We start from the raw sequence: 18,263 nt of genomic DNA, 5'->3' as shown, positions 1-18,263 counted from the left end.
TTCAGCTGTTTTAGGGACTGCCCTGGTAGCTCAGCTGGTAAAGAATCCACCTGCAATGCAGGAGAACCTGGTTCAATTCCTGGGTTGGGAAGATCTGCTGGAGAAGGGATAGGCTACCCACTCCAGTATTCTTGGGCTTCCCTGGTGGCTCAGCTGGTAAAGAATCTGCCTGCAAGGTGGGAGACTTGGGTTCAATCCCTGGGTTGGCAAGATCCCCTGGAGAAGGGAAAGGCTACTCACTCCAGTATTCTGGCCTGGAGAATTCCATGGACTGTATGGTGCATGGGGTCGCAAAGAGTCGGGCGCAACTGAATGACTTTGACTTTTCAGCCATTCTTGCTTTGATTCAGAGCCCAGAGCCACAGCCCCCTAGGAGAGTGAGCTTGAAGTAGACCTTGCCCTTGGTCCTGGTTTGGGGATCAGCAGAACAGTGTTTAAGAGCAGAGACTTTGTGTCCAAAGGGCTTGACCTCAAACCCAAGCTCAGCACTAAGGGCAGCTTGGTCATGTAGTGACCTCAGCCTCAACCTACAAAGTTCAAATATTAAGACCCATTTCCCTGTAGTTTTGAAGGGATTAAATTGGTTCCACTATGTAAATAACACAGTATTTTAGTGTCAGAAACATGAAACTCACACCCTGGAAGGTGATGCTGCTGTTACCTGATCCAAGAATCCGCAGACACTCGGGGCTCCCGCTTCCCATCAGCCACCTTGGAGTCAGTGTTCAGACCTTGGCTTCTCTGCCACCAGCTGGGGGAGCATTTCCAGTCTCAGCTCTCAGATTTTACCACTTTAATAAATGCATCAGACCACAAGGTGGTGCTTTATTCTAATGTTTGATATTAGGAGGATTTTTCCAACCACAAGAAGTGAATAGCAAGGAGCACTCAGCATCATTACTAAGTGTCAACTCTGTAACTCTAAATGCAAACGTCTGGGTGACTGATCCTGTGACTGATCACTGAGGAGCAGAGAGCTCCATGGAGCAACAGGTCCTCCTTGTTCTGCCCCCAACTGGGAGGGAGAAGAGAGCCCCAGCAAAGCTGATGCCTTTCCTGGGTTTCTCTTTCTATAGTGTTATGTAAATTCCTGTCAAACCTACGCACCCACTGTGTGGCTTCCTCAATTTTTATCTTACTCCCTCTCCTGGTGAGCAATGGTTCCCAGAGTGCAGTGAGGAGGAGGAGAAGAGGGCGTCTTGGTGACGTCTGCTCTTAGATGGTGAGATGTCCACTTGCTCCTTGTATTGACCAAAGCCTCTGGCCACAAGTGGAGATCACTGGGCTCTGTGTGCAAAGCAGCCACCCACCCCTCTTAAGGTATAGCTTGCCAACACATGTGCCACCCCAGTCTCATTCCACAGCAGCAGTTTTGCCCACTGGGTTAACTATATTCAATTGGCAGAGCAGCTTAATGATCTAAAGGACTTTATAACCAATACCCAGTCATTATTAGAGGCCCTAGAGAATTAGCAATTCTGAGTCCTAGTCTAGGCTCAGCCACTACCTGGCTGCATGAATTCAGGCAATTTCATGGATTTTGTTCACCTTTAAAATTTTTGTTCACCTGAAATCCAATTTCATGGATTTTGTTCACCGAGAAGGTAGGAAGACCACGTGTACATGCTCAGTTGCTCAACTGTGTCCGACTCTTTGCTACCCCAGGGACTGTATCCCTCCAGGCTCCTCTGTCCATGGGATTCTCCAGGCAAGAATACTGGAGTGGGTTGCCTTTTCCTCCTCTAGGGGATCTTCCAGACCCAGGGATCAAACTTGTGTCTCTTACATCTCCTGCACTGGCAGATGGATCCTTTACCACTGAGCCACCTGGGAAGCAGGCAGGTAGACCAGTTGGTCTTTATGCCCGTCCTGAGGTCAGTGTCCTTTCTCCCTTAGAAGAGGTCGTGCTTCTGCTGAAGGTGTGAGTTGCTGTGGAGGCTGGGAAGGCTTTACGGGGAATCCCAGAGAACACCCAGCAAAGACAGTAAAAGGTGAGAGAAAGGCAGGAAATGGGCAGAGTGCGGAAGGGCTAGGCTTGGAGACTGGAGGATCCTGAGAAAAGGGGAGAGAGCTGGGGAAAGAGATCTTGGATCCTGTAAACTTGGGTTAAGCCATCAGGGCAAAGTGAGAGGCTTTTGTGGAAAATGGCTGCTGTAAAGAAAAAAGGTGGTGGGGGGCGGAGGGGAGGGGAAAAAAGGTAAAGCGCTTTCTTTGGATCCAGGCAGAGGATTAGCCTGAGGATGGTTTTCTATTATCCCTGATCCTCTGATAACAGCTTTCTAAAGGCTTGTGTAGGCGTCCCTTCACCAAGACCTTTGACCTTTTAATCCTTCTGAAAGCGACCTGCCCTCTCTTTCCCCTAATGAGAACGGAGACAAATAAAAGAAAGTTTGCCAGCAGTCATTCCAAGAACATTCTGTTGATTTTCTCATTCTGCTTTAAGGCTGCACCCAACAACCTTCCATTATAAGATAATGAAAAAAAAAAAAAAAAACCTGTCCATGAGTCACAACAGCTATGGTCAAGAAGCTGCCTCGCCAAGTCACATCTTCGGCCTGTTCGTAGTCTGAGTGAGAGAATCAGGATCTGTTAGGCTCAACTTCATTTTCATAGACTCACTTTCCTTTTAATTAAGAAAGTCATACATTTTGCTTCGAGAGATACAGCACTTGGTGGAAGGCGCAGGAGATGAAAGACAGCACCAGGCAAGATCGTTACATTCCACCACTTACTGAATCTGGAGGAGTGCTGCGTTTGTCCTCGTGAAAGGATCTGACTCAGCTCCTTTGAATTTTATAAGTACTCCGGTCATGTTATTTGAGACTCATCTGACCCTTATTTATTTGTATTAGACATTTTATTGTTTGGGAAAAAAATGAACTCAATTACTACAAGTATGAACAGACATCTGGAAGAGTGATCTAGTCGAGTATTAATGGAGACACTTATTGTGTTACTAAAAGTTATACACATTGTATATATTAAGATATACAATGTATTAAATATATAGTATATATTAAAAATACATAAAAAATTTTAAATATATTTGATGTTATATTCTGAAAGATTATATAAAAACGGTGAAGAACTGCTCTCTCTTGGAGAAAATGTTGGGATTTTAACCTTTCTCTCTTTAGTTCAAATGCTAATGCATTCTTTGCGGCTGTAAGTCTATGAATTTTTTGGAAAAACTTGTTTCGATCCAAATTCATCACTGAATACATCAGAATTTTGTGAGAGATAAAAACTTACCAAAAAGAAGGGTTTACCATCGGTGTGTATGTGATGTCTCTAAGCAAAAATTAAATGAATAAATCAGATGAGAATATTAGTCCACAAAGCCAGGGTCAGGCTTACAGTGTCTTTAAATTTCACCCATTCCCTTTCTGTTTAATAAAATAAATTTATAGCTTTAACCTATGACTCCACAGATAGCCAGTGTTTTCTTTTGCAATGGTTGTCGAATAACCCCCTGAAATATTTTCATTTTGCTTCTGTTCAGAGCACAACCCTGGAAGGATCTAGAAATCAAATTATAGGCTAGTTTGAGTAGGAGGAAAAAAAATCATTTTTAATAGTCAAGCTGGAGCAACAAGAGCCTACGGGAACCACAGCAGCACATGTTTTGGGGGGATTTCAGGATATGACTTTTCCATTAGTTTTTAGGTTTTTAAATCAGTGATTTTTGTCATGTTCTGTTAAATATGGATTTCACTTTTGATTTATCAAAATTGGAGTTTTGATGCATCACTGGTCCTTGAAGTGAAAGTGCCAGTCAGAGAAGGTGGCTCCCTGAAGCCCTTGCACCCCGCTGTGGGCAAGTGTGTTCCCATAAACCCCTCCCTCAGGACCCCAGTACAAGCAGGAGGGCCAGGGTTTGATGGCTGCGAGTTCAAAGCAGCTTCTGGGCCACATAATCTCATGGCTTACTGTTGAGTTATAGATCTATTTTTTATTAAAATATAATTGTATGTACAGGGTGACAGTGCTCACATTTTACGTGCAAGCCATTTTTCACACTAGGAGTTCTGCAGATAGATTGCTGGAGGTGCAAGGAATTCTGTTTCTTCACCTTAGGCTATGAGCTACTGTCCAGGTACCATATCTCTCATAAATTATTTTCAACAGTCTCGGGTCTCCAAAAGATGCCCCGTTCCCTCCTTACACCATTTTCCCTGCCATTTGGAAAAGGCTCCCAACACTTAATAGGAACAGACACAGGCAAATCCACCTACTTGCTGAAATGTATTTGTAGCCCCCAGATCAATACTCACAGCACTTTCACGATGATTTATGAACACGTGCCAGATGAGGAAGCATATGAATTACCAACAGGCATGTTCCCAGCTTCTTGTTTCAGCTCTCATGCTAATAAAGTCTCCTCTCTGCTGTCTCCTTGGGGCCACATTTTTTGCATTTCTGTGCTCTTTGGAGTGATTGTTTAAAATGGCCCCCAACTCCACCTTGCAATGCAGGAGACACAGGTTGGATCCCTGGCCCAGGAAGATCCCACATGCTGCAAAGCAGCTGAGCCCGCAACTACTGCGCCTATGCTCTAGAGCCCAAGAGCCGCGACTATTGAGCCTGTGTGCTACAGCTGCCGAGGCTCCTGTGCCTAGAGCCTGCGCTCTGCAACAAGAGCAGCCACTGCAAAGAGAAGCCCACGCACCCCAACTAGAAAGTAGCTCCTGCTGCCACCACTAGAGAAGGCTCATATGCAATAACAAAGACCCACCACCTGCCAAAAAAAAAAAATAATAATAATAATACTAAAATGGCCCCCAAACATAGTGCCCAAACTTAGTGTCCCAAGCACAGCAGCTGTGTGAAATGCCTTACGGAGAAAATCTGCATGTTCCATAAGCTCCATTCAGGTGTGAATTCTAGCATCATTGGCTGTGAATTCAATGCTAATGCATCAGTGTGATACATAACATTAAGTGCATTTCAGCAAAAACACACAGACTGTAAAATAGGCGAGGTGGATCAGAAGATTCTCATCCCTCCTATCACCCTTCTTTAAACAACAGCACTTTGACATGTACACATGCTTCACTGAAAATGGATAACCAACAAAGAGCAATTACCTAGCCCAGGTTCTGCTCAATACTACGTAACGACCTAAATGGGGAAAGAATTTGAAAAAGAGTAGCTACATGAGATACGTGTGTAACCGAATCACTTTGTTGTACACTGAAACGAATACAACTTTCTAATCACCTATCTGTTCAGTTCGGTTCTGTTCAGTCGCTCAGTCGTGTCCGACTCTTTGTGACCTCATGAATCACAGCATGCCAGGCCTCCCTGTCCATCACCAACTCCCGGAGTTCACTCAGACTCACGTCCATCGAGTCGGTGATGCCATCCATCCATCTCGTCCTATGTCGTCCCCTTCTCCTCCTGCCCACAATCCCTCCCAGCATCAGAGTCTTTTCCAGTGAGTCAACTCTTCACATGAGGTGGCCAAAGTACGCTCAGCCTTCTTCACAGTCCAACTCTCACATCCATACACTCCAATATAAAATAAAGAGGTAAAAAATTAAAGTAGAAAAGAAAACAATAGGAAAACCCCCAAAACACACATAAAACAAGGCTAGATGTTGGTTGACTGATGCAAATGTCACCAACGGCTCATGGGAACCCAACCTTTATTTCCTCTGGGAGCACTGGTTCTGTCTTCATCAAATCTATGTGCAAACAGCAACTCTGTAGAACACAGTACCTCCAATAACAAGAATTAGTTGTAACTGCTATTGCTGTCTTTTCTGTTTCCCAAAACGCATATGCCTACTTTTTTTTTTTCAGAAAGGAAATTGGAAACAAAACAATTCAGAGAAGAGAAATGAATACTTTATAAAGAGAGAAAATGAATCCTAGGGTAAACTTTCAAAGGAACTGGGGTTCGCTGAGTTCACAGAAGAAATGCGCTTAAGATCCTTTCCAATCTCCCTTCCAACAGAGGGCCAAAGAAGGGAGAGATGGACCCACACTCACGCAGAGAAGGCGGAGCTGGAACCCGGGGGAACATTTTACCAGTCGGGGTCATGAAACTTCAGAACACAGAGTTCCTCCTCTAGACAACTTCCAGAGAAGAAGAGAAAACTGATATTCACAAAACTGCTCAACTGCATTCGAAAGTTCCAAATCAGGCACTCAGACTGGCTTTTTACAGCTCTGGGATCCTATGAATAGCATTCACTTGTGAGGGGCCCCTGCTAAGCTGAGAGGCGAGGTCTGTGATTATGGAATGTTTTTACCCAGAACAGAATTCACTCGAATGAATAAGCCTGTATAGGGTTTAAAGCTAGGCCACTGGCCATACTCTGACCAGTATTTTCCAGGCTGCATTTTCTGGAAAGTGAGGCTGTATTTCATGTGTGTGTGTGTGTGTGTGTGTGTGTGTGTGTGTGTGTGTGGTGTGTGGTGTGTGTGTGTGTGTGTGTGTGTGTGCAATTAGTGGTTTGTCTTTCTTATATTCACATTTTAAATTTATGTAAGGACATATTAGTCAGCATTTTGCCTTTTCTCTATGCGATTCATGATCACATAGAATACAGTTTAAAACTACCTGATCTTGGGTAAGTTATTTGACCTCCCTTCCTTCTGTTTTCTCATCTGTGAAACAGACATCCCCATGTCTGCCTCACCAGGTCCGTTAGAAGATTTTCTAGTTTAAGTGGCTCTTCCTCCCTCCGGCTGGCCCCAAAGCCCATTTTCTCACCAGTAAACTGTAGGTTCCACCAGGATGGATACCTTATCAATGTGAGCCTCCCCCTTAAGCAGGAGCTCAAGAAGGGCCTGCTGAATAAAGTTCTGTTGGAGCATCATTCTCAAGTTTAATTCCTTCAAAAAGTCATCACTGCTCACAGAATGAAGCTCAAATTCTTACAGGGTCACAAAAGCTGCTTGTGAATCCGCTTGCGCTTATTAAAGACAGGTGATCAGTTCCGGTCATCCTCCTCCCCACTCCCAAGGCTACTGGACCAGCTGGGCAAGTAGCCTGGACAAGGGGAAGACGGAGTGCACGGTGGAGAGACTCGATCATGCTGGAGGAAAACTCCCTTTTTTCTAGTTAGTCGGCCTTATGCAGCTTGTGATGACATCGTTTTCTGTTTTGCCCTGAAGCCACAGTGGACAGAGCAGCCGCTCTGAACGCCAGGCGCGAGGTCCGCGAGGTCTGCGGTTTCACCGGATGCGCTGAGCAGCCTTGCCTCCAAGTCTTTAAAGGAACTGCTGTTTTTTTCTTGGGCTCCACACCATTTCCCTGGAGGATTCAGCGTAAATACCACTTCTTCCGCAAAGCCTCCCTGACCCCAGGAATAGAGTTCATGGTCCCTAACTCTCCACGCTTGCCTCTCGCCTAGGGCCCAGTCATTTCCTCGCTCAGATATTTAGCAATTATTTATTAAGTGCCTGCTGGCAAGAGGCCAGTTCAGTGAGTCCGCAGGAGGGACTCGAGTCCTGCCTCTTGGACTGACGGTAGATCCGGGGAGGTAGGCATTAAATACCAAGAGTTTGGTTTTAATTTTGAGGAGACCCCACCCTGCTGTACCCACTCCAGTGTTCTTGCCTGGAGAATCCCAGGGACGGGGGAGCCTGGTGGGCTGCTGTCTATGGGGTTGCACAAAGTCGGACACGACTGAAGTGACTTAGCAGCAGCAGCAGCAGCACCGTGCTGTGAAAGTGTCTATTAAACTGGAATAACATCACACTTCTCAGACTGCGTGGTAACTGCCTGATTTCTCGTGTATCCCTTTAGGAGATGACAGGGTCTGTGAGCTCTAAATTTCACTTTTTCTCAGAGCTATAGCCCCAGACCTGAGCGCAATACACTATATGCATTTAAGACACTATAAATGCTGTCACGGATGCTGTTCAGTTCCTAAGTTGGGTCTGACTCTTTGTGACCCCATGGGCTGCAGCACACCAGGCTTCCCTTTTCTTCACCATCTCCCTAAGTTTGCTCAAACTCACGTCGGCTAAGTCAATGAGGCCATTCAACCATCTTGTCTTCTGCCACCCCCTGCTTTTCCTGCCCTCAGTCTTCCCCAGTATCAGGGTCTTTTCCATCGAGTTGACTCTTCGCGTCAGGTGGCCAAAGTACTGGAGCTTCAGCTTCAGCGTCAGTCCTTCCAATGAAGATTCAGGATTGATTTTCTTTAGGATGGACTGGCTTGATCTCCTTGCATACCAGTAGCCATGTTGCTGTCTGGAAACTGCTTCTAGAAGGCTCTGCAATTGCTCACTTGTCACAACACAGGATTTGGAGTATGCCTGTCCACAATTTTCACATGTCCCTGAATAGATAGACATAAGGGGCACAGATGTCAAAAAAGTTCTGTGAAGCTCAGCTCAGAGCATTTGCTTTTAGTGTGTCTCCCTGGCCCCTCCCTGGCCCCCGGCACCCACAGAGCTGGCACCACGTGTGCTTTGCCTGAAGCCCGTTCATACCAGTGTGCCACCTCTCCCCGGCAGCTGCAGGTTTAGCTTTCCTTTCAGTGTCTAGCATGAAAACTTGTGTGCTCTGTAAAAGGAATTTCAGATTAATTGGGAAAAGTTAGTGGAAAATGAAATACAAGGTCCCCCACGGACATGTGAACCTCATGCCTACTAGTGTTTAGGTTGTAGTTTTGTGACAAAACTGACTTGGGTAGCCTACATTCTTTTGCCTGACTTGAATACCACAAAAAATACCACTTTGACATGAAAAGAATGCCAGAGCCTGGAGGCAATCTTGGTTTAGCCATTTCTAAGGTAATGGAGATGTGACGGCTTGGGAGTCATGAGCCGCAGGTGCTGGAGAACAGCTGGCTTAGCGCCTCCCCATCAGCCTTCACCGCCCCCTCCCCTCCTGCTCCCCTAGTTCCAAAACACTCCGGGCTCCAGGGCCCAGGATCCCTGTGCCATCTGTTCCGTGTCCCCATCTTTGTGTCTGAGTCTCACCTTCCCTCCTGCACTCAGCCTGTGCGCGTCACGGCCCCAGCCAGGCTGCTGAGAACTCTCTCTGGATTCCCAGGTCCCTGGGCAGCATGGACTCTTAGGGATGGGTGGAGTCAGTGTGTTGTCTGGAATCATGTGCAAGAACGTGGGTGAAATGGGAGGACAAGAGTGGACACATGTTCCTTGGCTCTGGGTCACAAGAAGAGCATCAGAACATCTCAGGACTGGGAAATCTCAACTCTTGGTGGCATCAAATGAGGATGTGATCACCTGTGTATATTGGATACTCCTAGAGTCAGTAGGGGGCTTCCCTGGTGGCTCAGATGGTAAAGAATCTGCCTGCCAGTGGAGGAGACTAAGGTTTGATTCCTGGGTCAGGAAGATCCCCTGGAGAAGGGAATGGCAACCCACTCCAGTACTCTTGCCTGGGAAATCCCATGGACAGAGGAGTCTGGTGGGTTACAGTCCATGGGGCCACATAGAGTTGGCCATGACTGAGCAACTAACACTTTCTTTCAGAGTCAGTACAGATTTGGGACATCAGTGCCAATTACAGATATCAAAGAAGTGATAAAAAGAGAAGAGAAAATACATTACTGATATGCATAAATGAGCTCTACATCATATATGCCTACTGTATATAGGATGAAATGTACTGTGAATTATATCAGACTGAAACAGTAAAATCGTATATATTAATGTAACTTACAGGTAAATAAACAGAACAGAATTAAACACGAGCAGACTTGGTAGAAGTATGGTTTCTTCCAGCTAACACCAGTCTTTGAGTAGGGACATTTGGCCACAGTGAAGAAACACAAACCTCTGTTTTGCCTTGTCTCCTGGGGAGATGATTTTTCTGGAAGGCTTTCCTGAGGTCTGTGGTTTTCCCCCTTTCCCCTCTGTCCCCTTGGTTCCCACTCCCTCCTCTCTAATAATTTTCATGGTGGGAGTAAGTCACCCAGGAACAGTTCCAAACAATGGACAACTTCACAGAGTATGAACTTTCAGTTGAAATACCAGATAGAAGCTGGAAGAACAAGCTCAGCTACAAGGAGGGAGGGCAAAGAGAAAAATAGATACACTCATTTGCTACTTTCAGTAGTTGATGGAAAAATCCACATTGGAAGAGAGAGCCTACTACAATTAAAGAAGATTGTGTAGCTGTTAGAAGATACATTTTTACATGTGTGAGACACGCATCATGCCTGAGCGACTGAACTGAACTGAACACCAATGAGACAAAAGGGGTATCTGATTCATTAATGTGACTAAACACTAATTTTAGTCCTTTATGAAACTCCTCAAAATTGATGCTTAAAGAGCATGCAGCACCTGCTGTTGGCAATAGCATACTAAAAACAAATATCATATATAAGAAATCTAAAACAATGGTACTGATTAACCTATTTGCAGGGCAGGAATAGAGACACAGACAGAGAGAACAGACTTTGGACACAATGAGGAAAGAGAGGGTAGGACGGAATTGAGAGAGTAGCATTGAAACATGTATGTTACCATATGTAAAATAGGTACCTAGAGGAAAGTTGCTGTTTCTATCGAATTCATTTGGTTACTGAGTGCTGATTGTATTCTAGGAAGCATCAAGAACAGGGATTACTCGAGCCAGACATTGGTTCACGCCGTCATGGATCTGACGGTCAATGGCATGCCTGTGTCTCATCAGGGAATCACCCAGGAGAGAATGTGAGGTTGTATCTTCAATGATGAGTTCCATGGTACTAAGCCAGCATCTCAGATCAGAGTGCAACTTGTCCTCTTGTTGTTGTTCAGTTGCTAAGTCATGTCCAACTCTTTGTGACCCCATGGTCTGTAGCCCGCCAGGCTCCTCTGTCCATGGGATTTCCCAGGCAAGAATGCTAGAGTGGGTTGCTGTTTTCTTCTCCAGGGAATCTTCCCAACCCAGGGACTGAACCTGTGTCTTCTGCACTGGCCGGCAGATTCTTCACCACTGAGCCACCTGGGAAACCTGACTTGCCCTCTTGCGAGGTATCAAAAAGGGTCATGGATATCTCTCTGAGTGAGATTACATTTCTTGAGACACAAAACCATTATGGTCAGGATTATTCTTTCGTAACAAAGTTTATGTCCCCTTTGTTTCAGTTTTTTAAAAAATTTGCCTGTTATGCCATAAGGCTGCCAGGTGAAACCTGTAAGTTGGAAATTCATTGTAAATGTTAGCTTCCTTCCAAGACAGTATGGTACTGGCACAAAAACAGAAATACAGACCAATGGAACAAGATAGAAAGCCCAGAAATATACCCATGCACCTATGGATACCTTATTTTTGACAAAGGAGGCAAGAATATACAATGGGGCAAAGACAGCCTCTTCAATAAGTGGTGCTGGGGAAACGGGACAGCTACATGTAAAAGAATGAAATTAGAACACTTCCTAACACCATGTATGCATGCATGCTAAGTCGCTTCAGTCGTGTCCGACCCTGTGCGACTCCATAGATAGCAGCCCACCAGGCTCCCCTGTCCCTGAGATTCTCCAGGCAAGAACACTGGAGTGGGTTGCCATTTCCTTCTCCAATGCATGAAAGTGAAAAGTGAAAGTGAAGTCGCTCAGTCCTATCAGACTCTTAGCGACCCTATAGACTGCAGCCTACCACGCTCCCTCGGCCCTGGGATTCTTCAGACAAGAACACTGGAGTAACTCACCTCCTAGAGTAACGTAAATAAAAACAAAAGTAAACAAGTGGAACCTGATTAAATTTAAAAGCTTTTGTACAGCAAAGGAAACTATAAGCAAGGTGAAAAGACAACCCTCAGAAAGGGAGAAAGTAATAGTAAATGAAACAACTGACAAAGGATTAATTTCCAAAATATACAAGCAGCTCATACAACTCAATACCAGAAAAACAAACAACCCAATCAAGAAGTGGGAAAAAGACCTAAACAGACATTTCTCCAAAGAGACATACAGATGGCTAACAAACACATGAAAAGATGCTCAACATCGCTCATTATTAGAGAAATGCAAATCAAAACTACAATGAGATATCACCACACACCAGTCAGAATAGCCCTCATCAAAAAGTCTACAAACAATAAATGCTGGAGAGGGTGTGGAGCAAAGGGAATGCTCTTACGCTGTTGGTGGGAATATAATTTGATACAGCCACTATGGAAGATGATATGGAGATTCCTTAAAAAAAAAACTAGGAATAAAACCACCATATGACCCAGCAATCCCACTCCTAGGCATATACCCTGAGGAAACCAAAATTGAAAGAGACACATGTATCCCATTGTTCACTGCAGCACTATTTACAAGAGCTAGAACATGGAAGCAACCTAGATGTCCATCCACAGATAAATGGACAAAGAAGCTGTGGTACATCTACACAGTGGAATATTACTCAGCCATAAAAAGGAACACATTTGAGTCAGTTTTAATGAGGTGGATGAACCTAGAACCTAATATATAGAATGAAATGAGTCAGAAAGAGAAAGATAAATACCATATTCTAATGCATATACAGAATCTAGAGAAATGGTACTGAAGAATTTATTTACAGGGCAACAGTGGAGACACAGACATAAAGAATAGACTTATGGACATAGGGAGAGGGGAGGGGAGGATGAGACGTTTGGAAAGAGTAAAAAAAAAAAAAACAAAAAAAAAAATGTTAGCTTCCTGGCTTTTTAAACATGGCTAGATTTTGAAATTGGAGAAGGAAATGGCAACCCACTCCAGTATTCTTGCCTGGAGAATCCTGTGGACAGAGGGTCCTGGTAGGCTGCTGTCCATGGGATCGCATACCATTGGACATGATTGAAGCAACTTAGCATGCATGCATGCGTTGGAGAAGGAAATGGAAACCCACTCCAGTATTCTTGCCTGGAGAATCCCAGGGACAGAGGAGCCTGGTGGGCTGCTGTCTATGGGGTCGCACAGAGTCGGACATGACTGAAGCAACTTAGCAGCAGCAGCAGCAGAATTTGAAATATCAAACATACGACTTCAGGACTTTATATTTTCTTATAACTTTACAGGCAATTTCTGGGTTTTTTGTTTAAGGTTTTTTACTTTTTTTGATGCGGATCATTTTTAAAGTCTTTATTGAATTTGTTGCAATATTTTTTGTGTTTTCTCTTTTGGTGTTTGGCCACAAGGAATGTGGGATTTTAGCTCCTTGACCAGGAATTGAATCCCCAACCCCTGTACTAGAAGGTGAAGCCCTGCACTGGGCCTCCAAGGAAGTCCTGTGCAAGGTCCACTGTTTTCAGTCACTTATTCACCTGCTCAACCAGTAACTCTGACCCTAGACATGTGCCGCACCTGGTGCTGAGTATTCAGGGCACAGAAGTGAGCAGGAGATGCCAGCTAACAAGGCCATGTACAAACAGATACAGAATTAAAATCACAGTGAGGGGTCAGATGAATACTTATGGCTGATTCACTTTGTTATATGGCAGAAGCCAACACAATATTATAAAGCAATTATCCTCCAGTTAAACATAAAATTTAAAAAATGTTATAGCTGGCTCACATTTTAAAGAGACCTAAAGAAATCCCATGGACAGAGGAGCCTGGTAGGCTACAGTCCGCAGGGTTGCAAAGAGTGGGACATGACTTAGGGACTAAACAATAACAAAGAAACAACCTCTAGCAAAAAATGACAATATCAGTGCCCCAAAGTGCATTGCAAAATGAGTCGATTCAGGGAGCTGCTGCCTTTGTCAAGGCGGGAGTCACATTCCTCCTCCAGGTCCCCTGCCAGCAGATAACTCCTCCACCCACCTGTCTCTGCTCATGCAACAGCATGGGAAAACCACCTCTGTATATCTGATAGGCAGAATCTCAACTCCATGTAGAACCCAGTTCCCAGGAGCCTGGGAAAGGCAGCCTCAGCCCCAGTCCTTGCCCTTCCAGGAGGAAGTTGGAACACTCATCGAGTGGCCCTCCCCACAGTCAGCCGCAGTCACCGAAGGCAGAGCAGGGAGGTGTCACAAGCCATAGTGTGCGAGATCTGCTTTAGATTGGGTGATAAAGCAAAGCTGTTATGAAGAAGCCGCCTTAAAGCTTAAAGCTGTATGTAGAAGAAGGAAGAGGACACAGTCAGTGTGTGCAAAGGCCCTGTGGCAGAAATTTGGCCAGGACAGAAAACAAGGAAGGAAAGGAGAATGTGAGGCAGGAACACAGAACAAAGCCTGAGAGTCCTTGGAAAAGCGGAGGGGTGATGTGCAGAGCCTGGGGGGTCCAGGCAAGGACTCTGGACATTACTCCACCTGCAGTGGAAGCCCTCCAAGGGGTCTATAAAGGAGAATTGGGATTGTACATTTCATTACTACACGGCCTAATATGTTATAAGTTATTGTCTATACTCTCTGCTGCAAGAAATAAAATATCTGATCAAAAGGGGCTTAGACAAGTTCCTTTCTTACCTAACAAGAAGCCTAGAGACAGGCATTTCCAAGATTGGTTTAGTTGCTTGGCAATGTCCAGGCTTTGGGTCAGCATCTTTGAGATCTTGGGGCTGTTCCCACATGGTCACAAGACAGCGGCTGCAGTTCCAGGAATCATATGCCTTCCCCATGGAAACGAAAAAAAAAAAAAAAAGACAAGCAGAAATCTCTCTTCGGAAATTAAGAGAAGAAAGGTATCTTCCTGAAACATTCAAGTTCCTTTGGGCACAATCAGGTGCCATTGATCGGCTGAGCTGCAAAAGACACCGGGAAAATGGCTCTCTGCCATGGTCAGATTCTACGGTGGGAGGAAACCTCTGCCAAGAAAGGGGAAGGATGGAGTGGTTTTGGTGGGGAGCTGGAGCGAGTGCCAGAGCTGGATTCCTATTACAATAGTACTCTCCATACACGCCCAAGTCACCCACAGGGGATGAACATCTCAAGGTTAGGGATGACCCAGAAAAAAGTGGTGGTAGCCTAGACTCACCTAGGGGTGTGTGCGTGTGTGTGTCTGTGTGCTCAATTGGGTCTGACTCTTTGACCCCCATGGGCTGTAGCCCACCAGGCTCCTCTGTTCATAGGATTTTCCAGGCAAAAATACTGGAGTGGGTTGACATTTCCTTCCCCAGGGTCATCTTCCAACCCACAGATTAAACCTGTGTCTCTCACACCTCGTGCATTGCAGAAGGATGCATTGCCACTGCGCCACCAAGGAAGCTCCTCACCTAGCTGGAGAAGGGCATGAAATGGAATGGGTAAAATAAATCCACACTTGTATAAATCAGTCATTTTAGTTTCTTGCGTAATTGTGCTACTTGGAAACTTTGTTCATAAATGTATCCATAGGACTTCCCAGGTGGCCCAGTGGATGAAAATCTGCCTGGCAAAGCAGGGGACATGGGTTCAATCTTTCAGTCCCGAAAGATTCCACATGCCGCAGAGCAATTAATTAAGCCTGAGTGCCACAACTACTGAGCCTGCAAGCCACAACTACCGAAGCCCGCTTGCCCCAGATAGAGCCCATGCTCCACCACAAGAGAAACCACCACGAGAAGCCTGAACCCACAACTAGAGAGTCGCCCCCACCTACTGCAACTAGAGAAAGCCCTCACGCAACAAAGAAGACCCAGTACAACCAAAAATAAAGAAATAAATAATTTTTAAAGAACAGTGGCATTAAAAGTAAATAAATGTATCCATAAACATATTGGTAGGTGATGCAAATCAGTGATGTGGTATTTGCAATACACTATTCTGGGCAGGAGTCTTAGGGTGGGGCAAGGCAGCCTGACTAGCACTCTGTGTCTGCCTGGGGGTGTGCAGACGACGCCCCTCAGTCTACTGCACGGCTGTCTGACCACTTGTGTGCTGGACGTCCTTCCCCCTCTACCTGCCAGGACGCCACGGTGGGAGGATCCTACCCGGACGATTGTACGTTTTGCAGTTGGTCTTATGAAAAATGGATATTCCCTTTCTCAATCCAGGAACAGCATTTTAACCTCCTCATCTAGTCCCATTCTTTCATCATCTCAGAACCCCCATTCTTTCCAACATCTCAGTTCCCTATTTCTCCCTCCCCCATAGGGGAGGGAGCAAAGCCATAGTTTCCTGGGGTCGTTTGCATGAGAGAAAGGCAGGCAGGCACACCCTCTGATAGACACTCTGTTCTGTTTCTTTCTCCTGCTTATTGGAAATATGCTAATGACTGTCAGACCCCAAGGCAATGACAAATCTGGAAGGCCACACTCTTGCCCACTGAGATGCCCATCTGCCTCTTTTGTTCTCATTATAGACTTCGCCTATTGTATTCCCAACGCCCTTGACCAAATCCCTGTTTGGGCTGCTCTCCATCTGGGAAAGCAAGGTTTACAGACATCTCCGCACTCTGACTGTGGCTTTGTGACCCCAATTGCAAGCGAGGCTTACTGTTAAGTAGAATAGACTCCACGCCCGAGATTTGTTTGCGAAATGTCCAGTGGAACATGTAGAGAAAAGGCAAGAGGCAGAGGGACTGATGAGCAGAGAGGACAATTTCTACAAAGCCCTTCAGCTAAATAAGAGATCAGGTGACCTACCAGAGCAGGTGGCTCAGTGGAGCCGGCCTGAACGTTGGGGACCTCGGCCTTCCTAGGAAAATCCAGATCCCAGACCCACCAGAAGCTGAAACAATGGCCTCCAAGCCTGAGAAGAGGGTTGCCTGGTCTTTATCACCCTGGTGCCCCCACGTCGAGATGAGGCTGTGGTTGAGGAGGTGAGGCGAGCAGCTTGTGAGGCCCAGCCTGGCCACCCCTGGGAATCTCCTGGCCCCACCTGGGGCGGGCTTGGTGGGAAAGCTCCGTTCCTGGATGCCCCCTGGCAGGTCTGCAGCCCCAGGGCCAGCTGTTCCACCTCAGCTCTCCAGTGGAGGATGTTCGCTTCCTCCTCGCCCCTGGATGCTGATGATGCACTTCCAGACCTGGACATCCTCCCACCTCCGCCTCCGCCCCCTCCAGCGGACCTGCCCCCTCCTGACGAAGAGCGCCCCCTCTGCGATGGGGGCATCACTCATTTCAGACTAGAGCAGTTGCACCCCCCCCCCCCACCCCTGCCACAGGCCCTGGTGGAGGGGCCTCCACTGCAGCCTCGGCCCAGTCATCTCAAGCCTGCAGAGGAGGAGCTGCCGCCCCCGCCCCGAAGAGCCTATTGGCTTCCCTGGGAGAGAGGCCTCCGCAGACATCCGTCGCTTCTGCCACAAGACTGTGTCCCCCCGAGAGCTGGCCGTAGAGGCCATGAAGAGGCAGTACCCGCCCAGTGCTTCATAGACATGTCTGCTGCCACCAGCTGGCCAGGCAGAGCTTCTACCAGAAGGATGGGCAGCCCCTCTGTGAACCCTGCTACCAGGACACCCTGCAGAAGTGTGGCAAGGGTGGCAAGGTTGTCTGGGAACACATCATCTGGGCGCTAGGCCAGGCCTTCCACCCCTCCTGTGTGTGCCCTGCGCCCGGTGCACTGGGGAAGAGAGCTTTGCCCTGGACAGTCAGAATGAGGTGTACCACCTGGACAACTTCTAGAGGAAGTTCGCCCCACTGTGCAGCATCTGTGAGAATCCCAGCATCCCCCGAGACGGGAAGGATGCCTTCAAAATCGAGTATGTGGGAGGAAACTTCCATAGAGTTGCTCCCGGTGTGAGGACTGCAGGGTCCTTCCATCTGTGGAGCCCACGGGCCAGGGGTGCTACCCGCTGAACACCGGTCTCTTCTGCAAGCCATGCCACATGAAGCGGGGTGCTGCTGAGGGCACCGCTGCGCCAGGGGGTGCGGCTGCACACTAGCCCTGCTTGTCGGGGCCCCTTCCCTAGCTTGTGTCCCTTCCCGACCTGTTCTGGCATGCTTTCCTTCCAAGCCACACGCAGGGACCAGCTTGCAGCTCCGCCCATCACTTCGGCCGCTGAGCCCTGGCCTCCTCCCAGCTCAGAGCACCCTTCAGACTCAGCGTTTCCTTCTCTACTCTGGGCACCAGAAGGCCTTCATACTGTGAACTTCATGCCCGGGGGTCCCACCTCCACCATTCTCGCTCCTCTTAAGCACTGGCCTTGACCTCTATTTCCAAGGGTCAGTTGGGTGAGTCTCCAGCAGGCACTCTGTGTCCATAGCAATGATCCATGAGCTCTGAGGGGCTTAGCTATTAGAGTACAACCCCAGAGTCCTTTCAAAAGCACTACTTTTAACATTTGAAGGTTAAATGATGAGAAACATACTTTGGATTTTGGGGGAAGGTGGGGAAATACCTTCCATTGTGCATAAATGTACAAGACAGTGACCCTCCTGGTGGTACGGACTTCTCACCTTGGGGCCGTGTTGACATGGGGCTCAGGCCCAGACATGAACCTGCACAGCAGCGGCAGGA

The 18,263-nt window shown here is 46.8% G+C and overlaps 1 pseudogene; it reads left to right on the top strand.

Annotated features, from left to right (window-relative positions):
• The first annotated feature begins 16,546 nt into the window (after positions 1-16,546).
• Positions 16,547-17,688, top strand: LOC128055099 (filamin-binding LIM protein 1-like; annotated as a pseudogene).
• The last annotated feature ends 575 nt before the right edge of the window (positions 17,689-18,263 follow it).

This window comes from Budorcas taxicolor, chromosome 11, assembly GCF_023091745.1.
Source record: "Budorcas taxicolor isolate Tak-1 chromosome 11, Takin1.1, whole genome shotgun sequence".
Classification (NCBI taxonomy): domain Eukaryota; kingdom Metazoa; phylum Chordata; class Mammalia; order Artiodactyla; family Bovidae; genus Budorcas; species Budorcas taxicolor.
The sequence above is the reverse complement of the archived record's forward strand: the minus strand, read 5'-3'. Positions and strand labels throughout refer to the sequence as shown.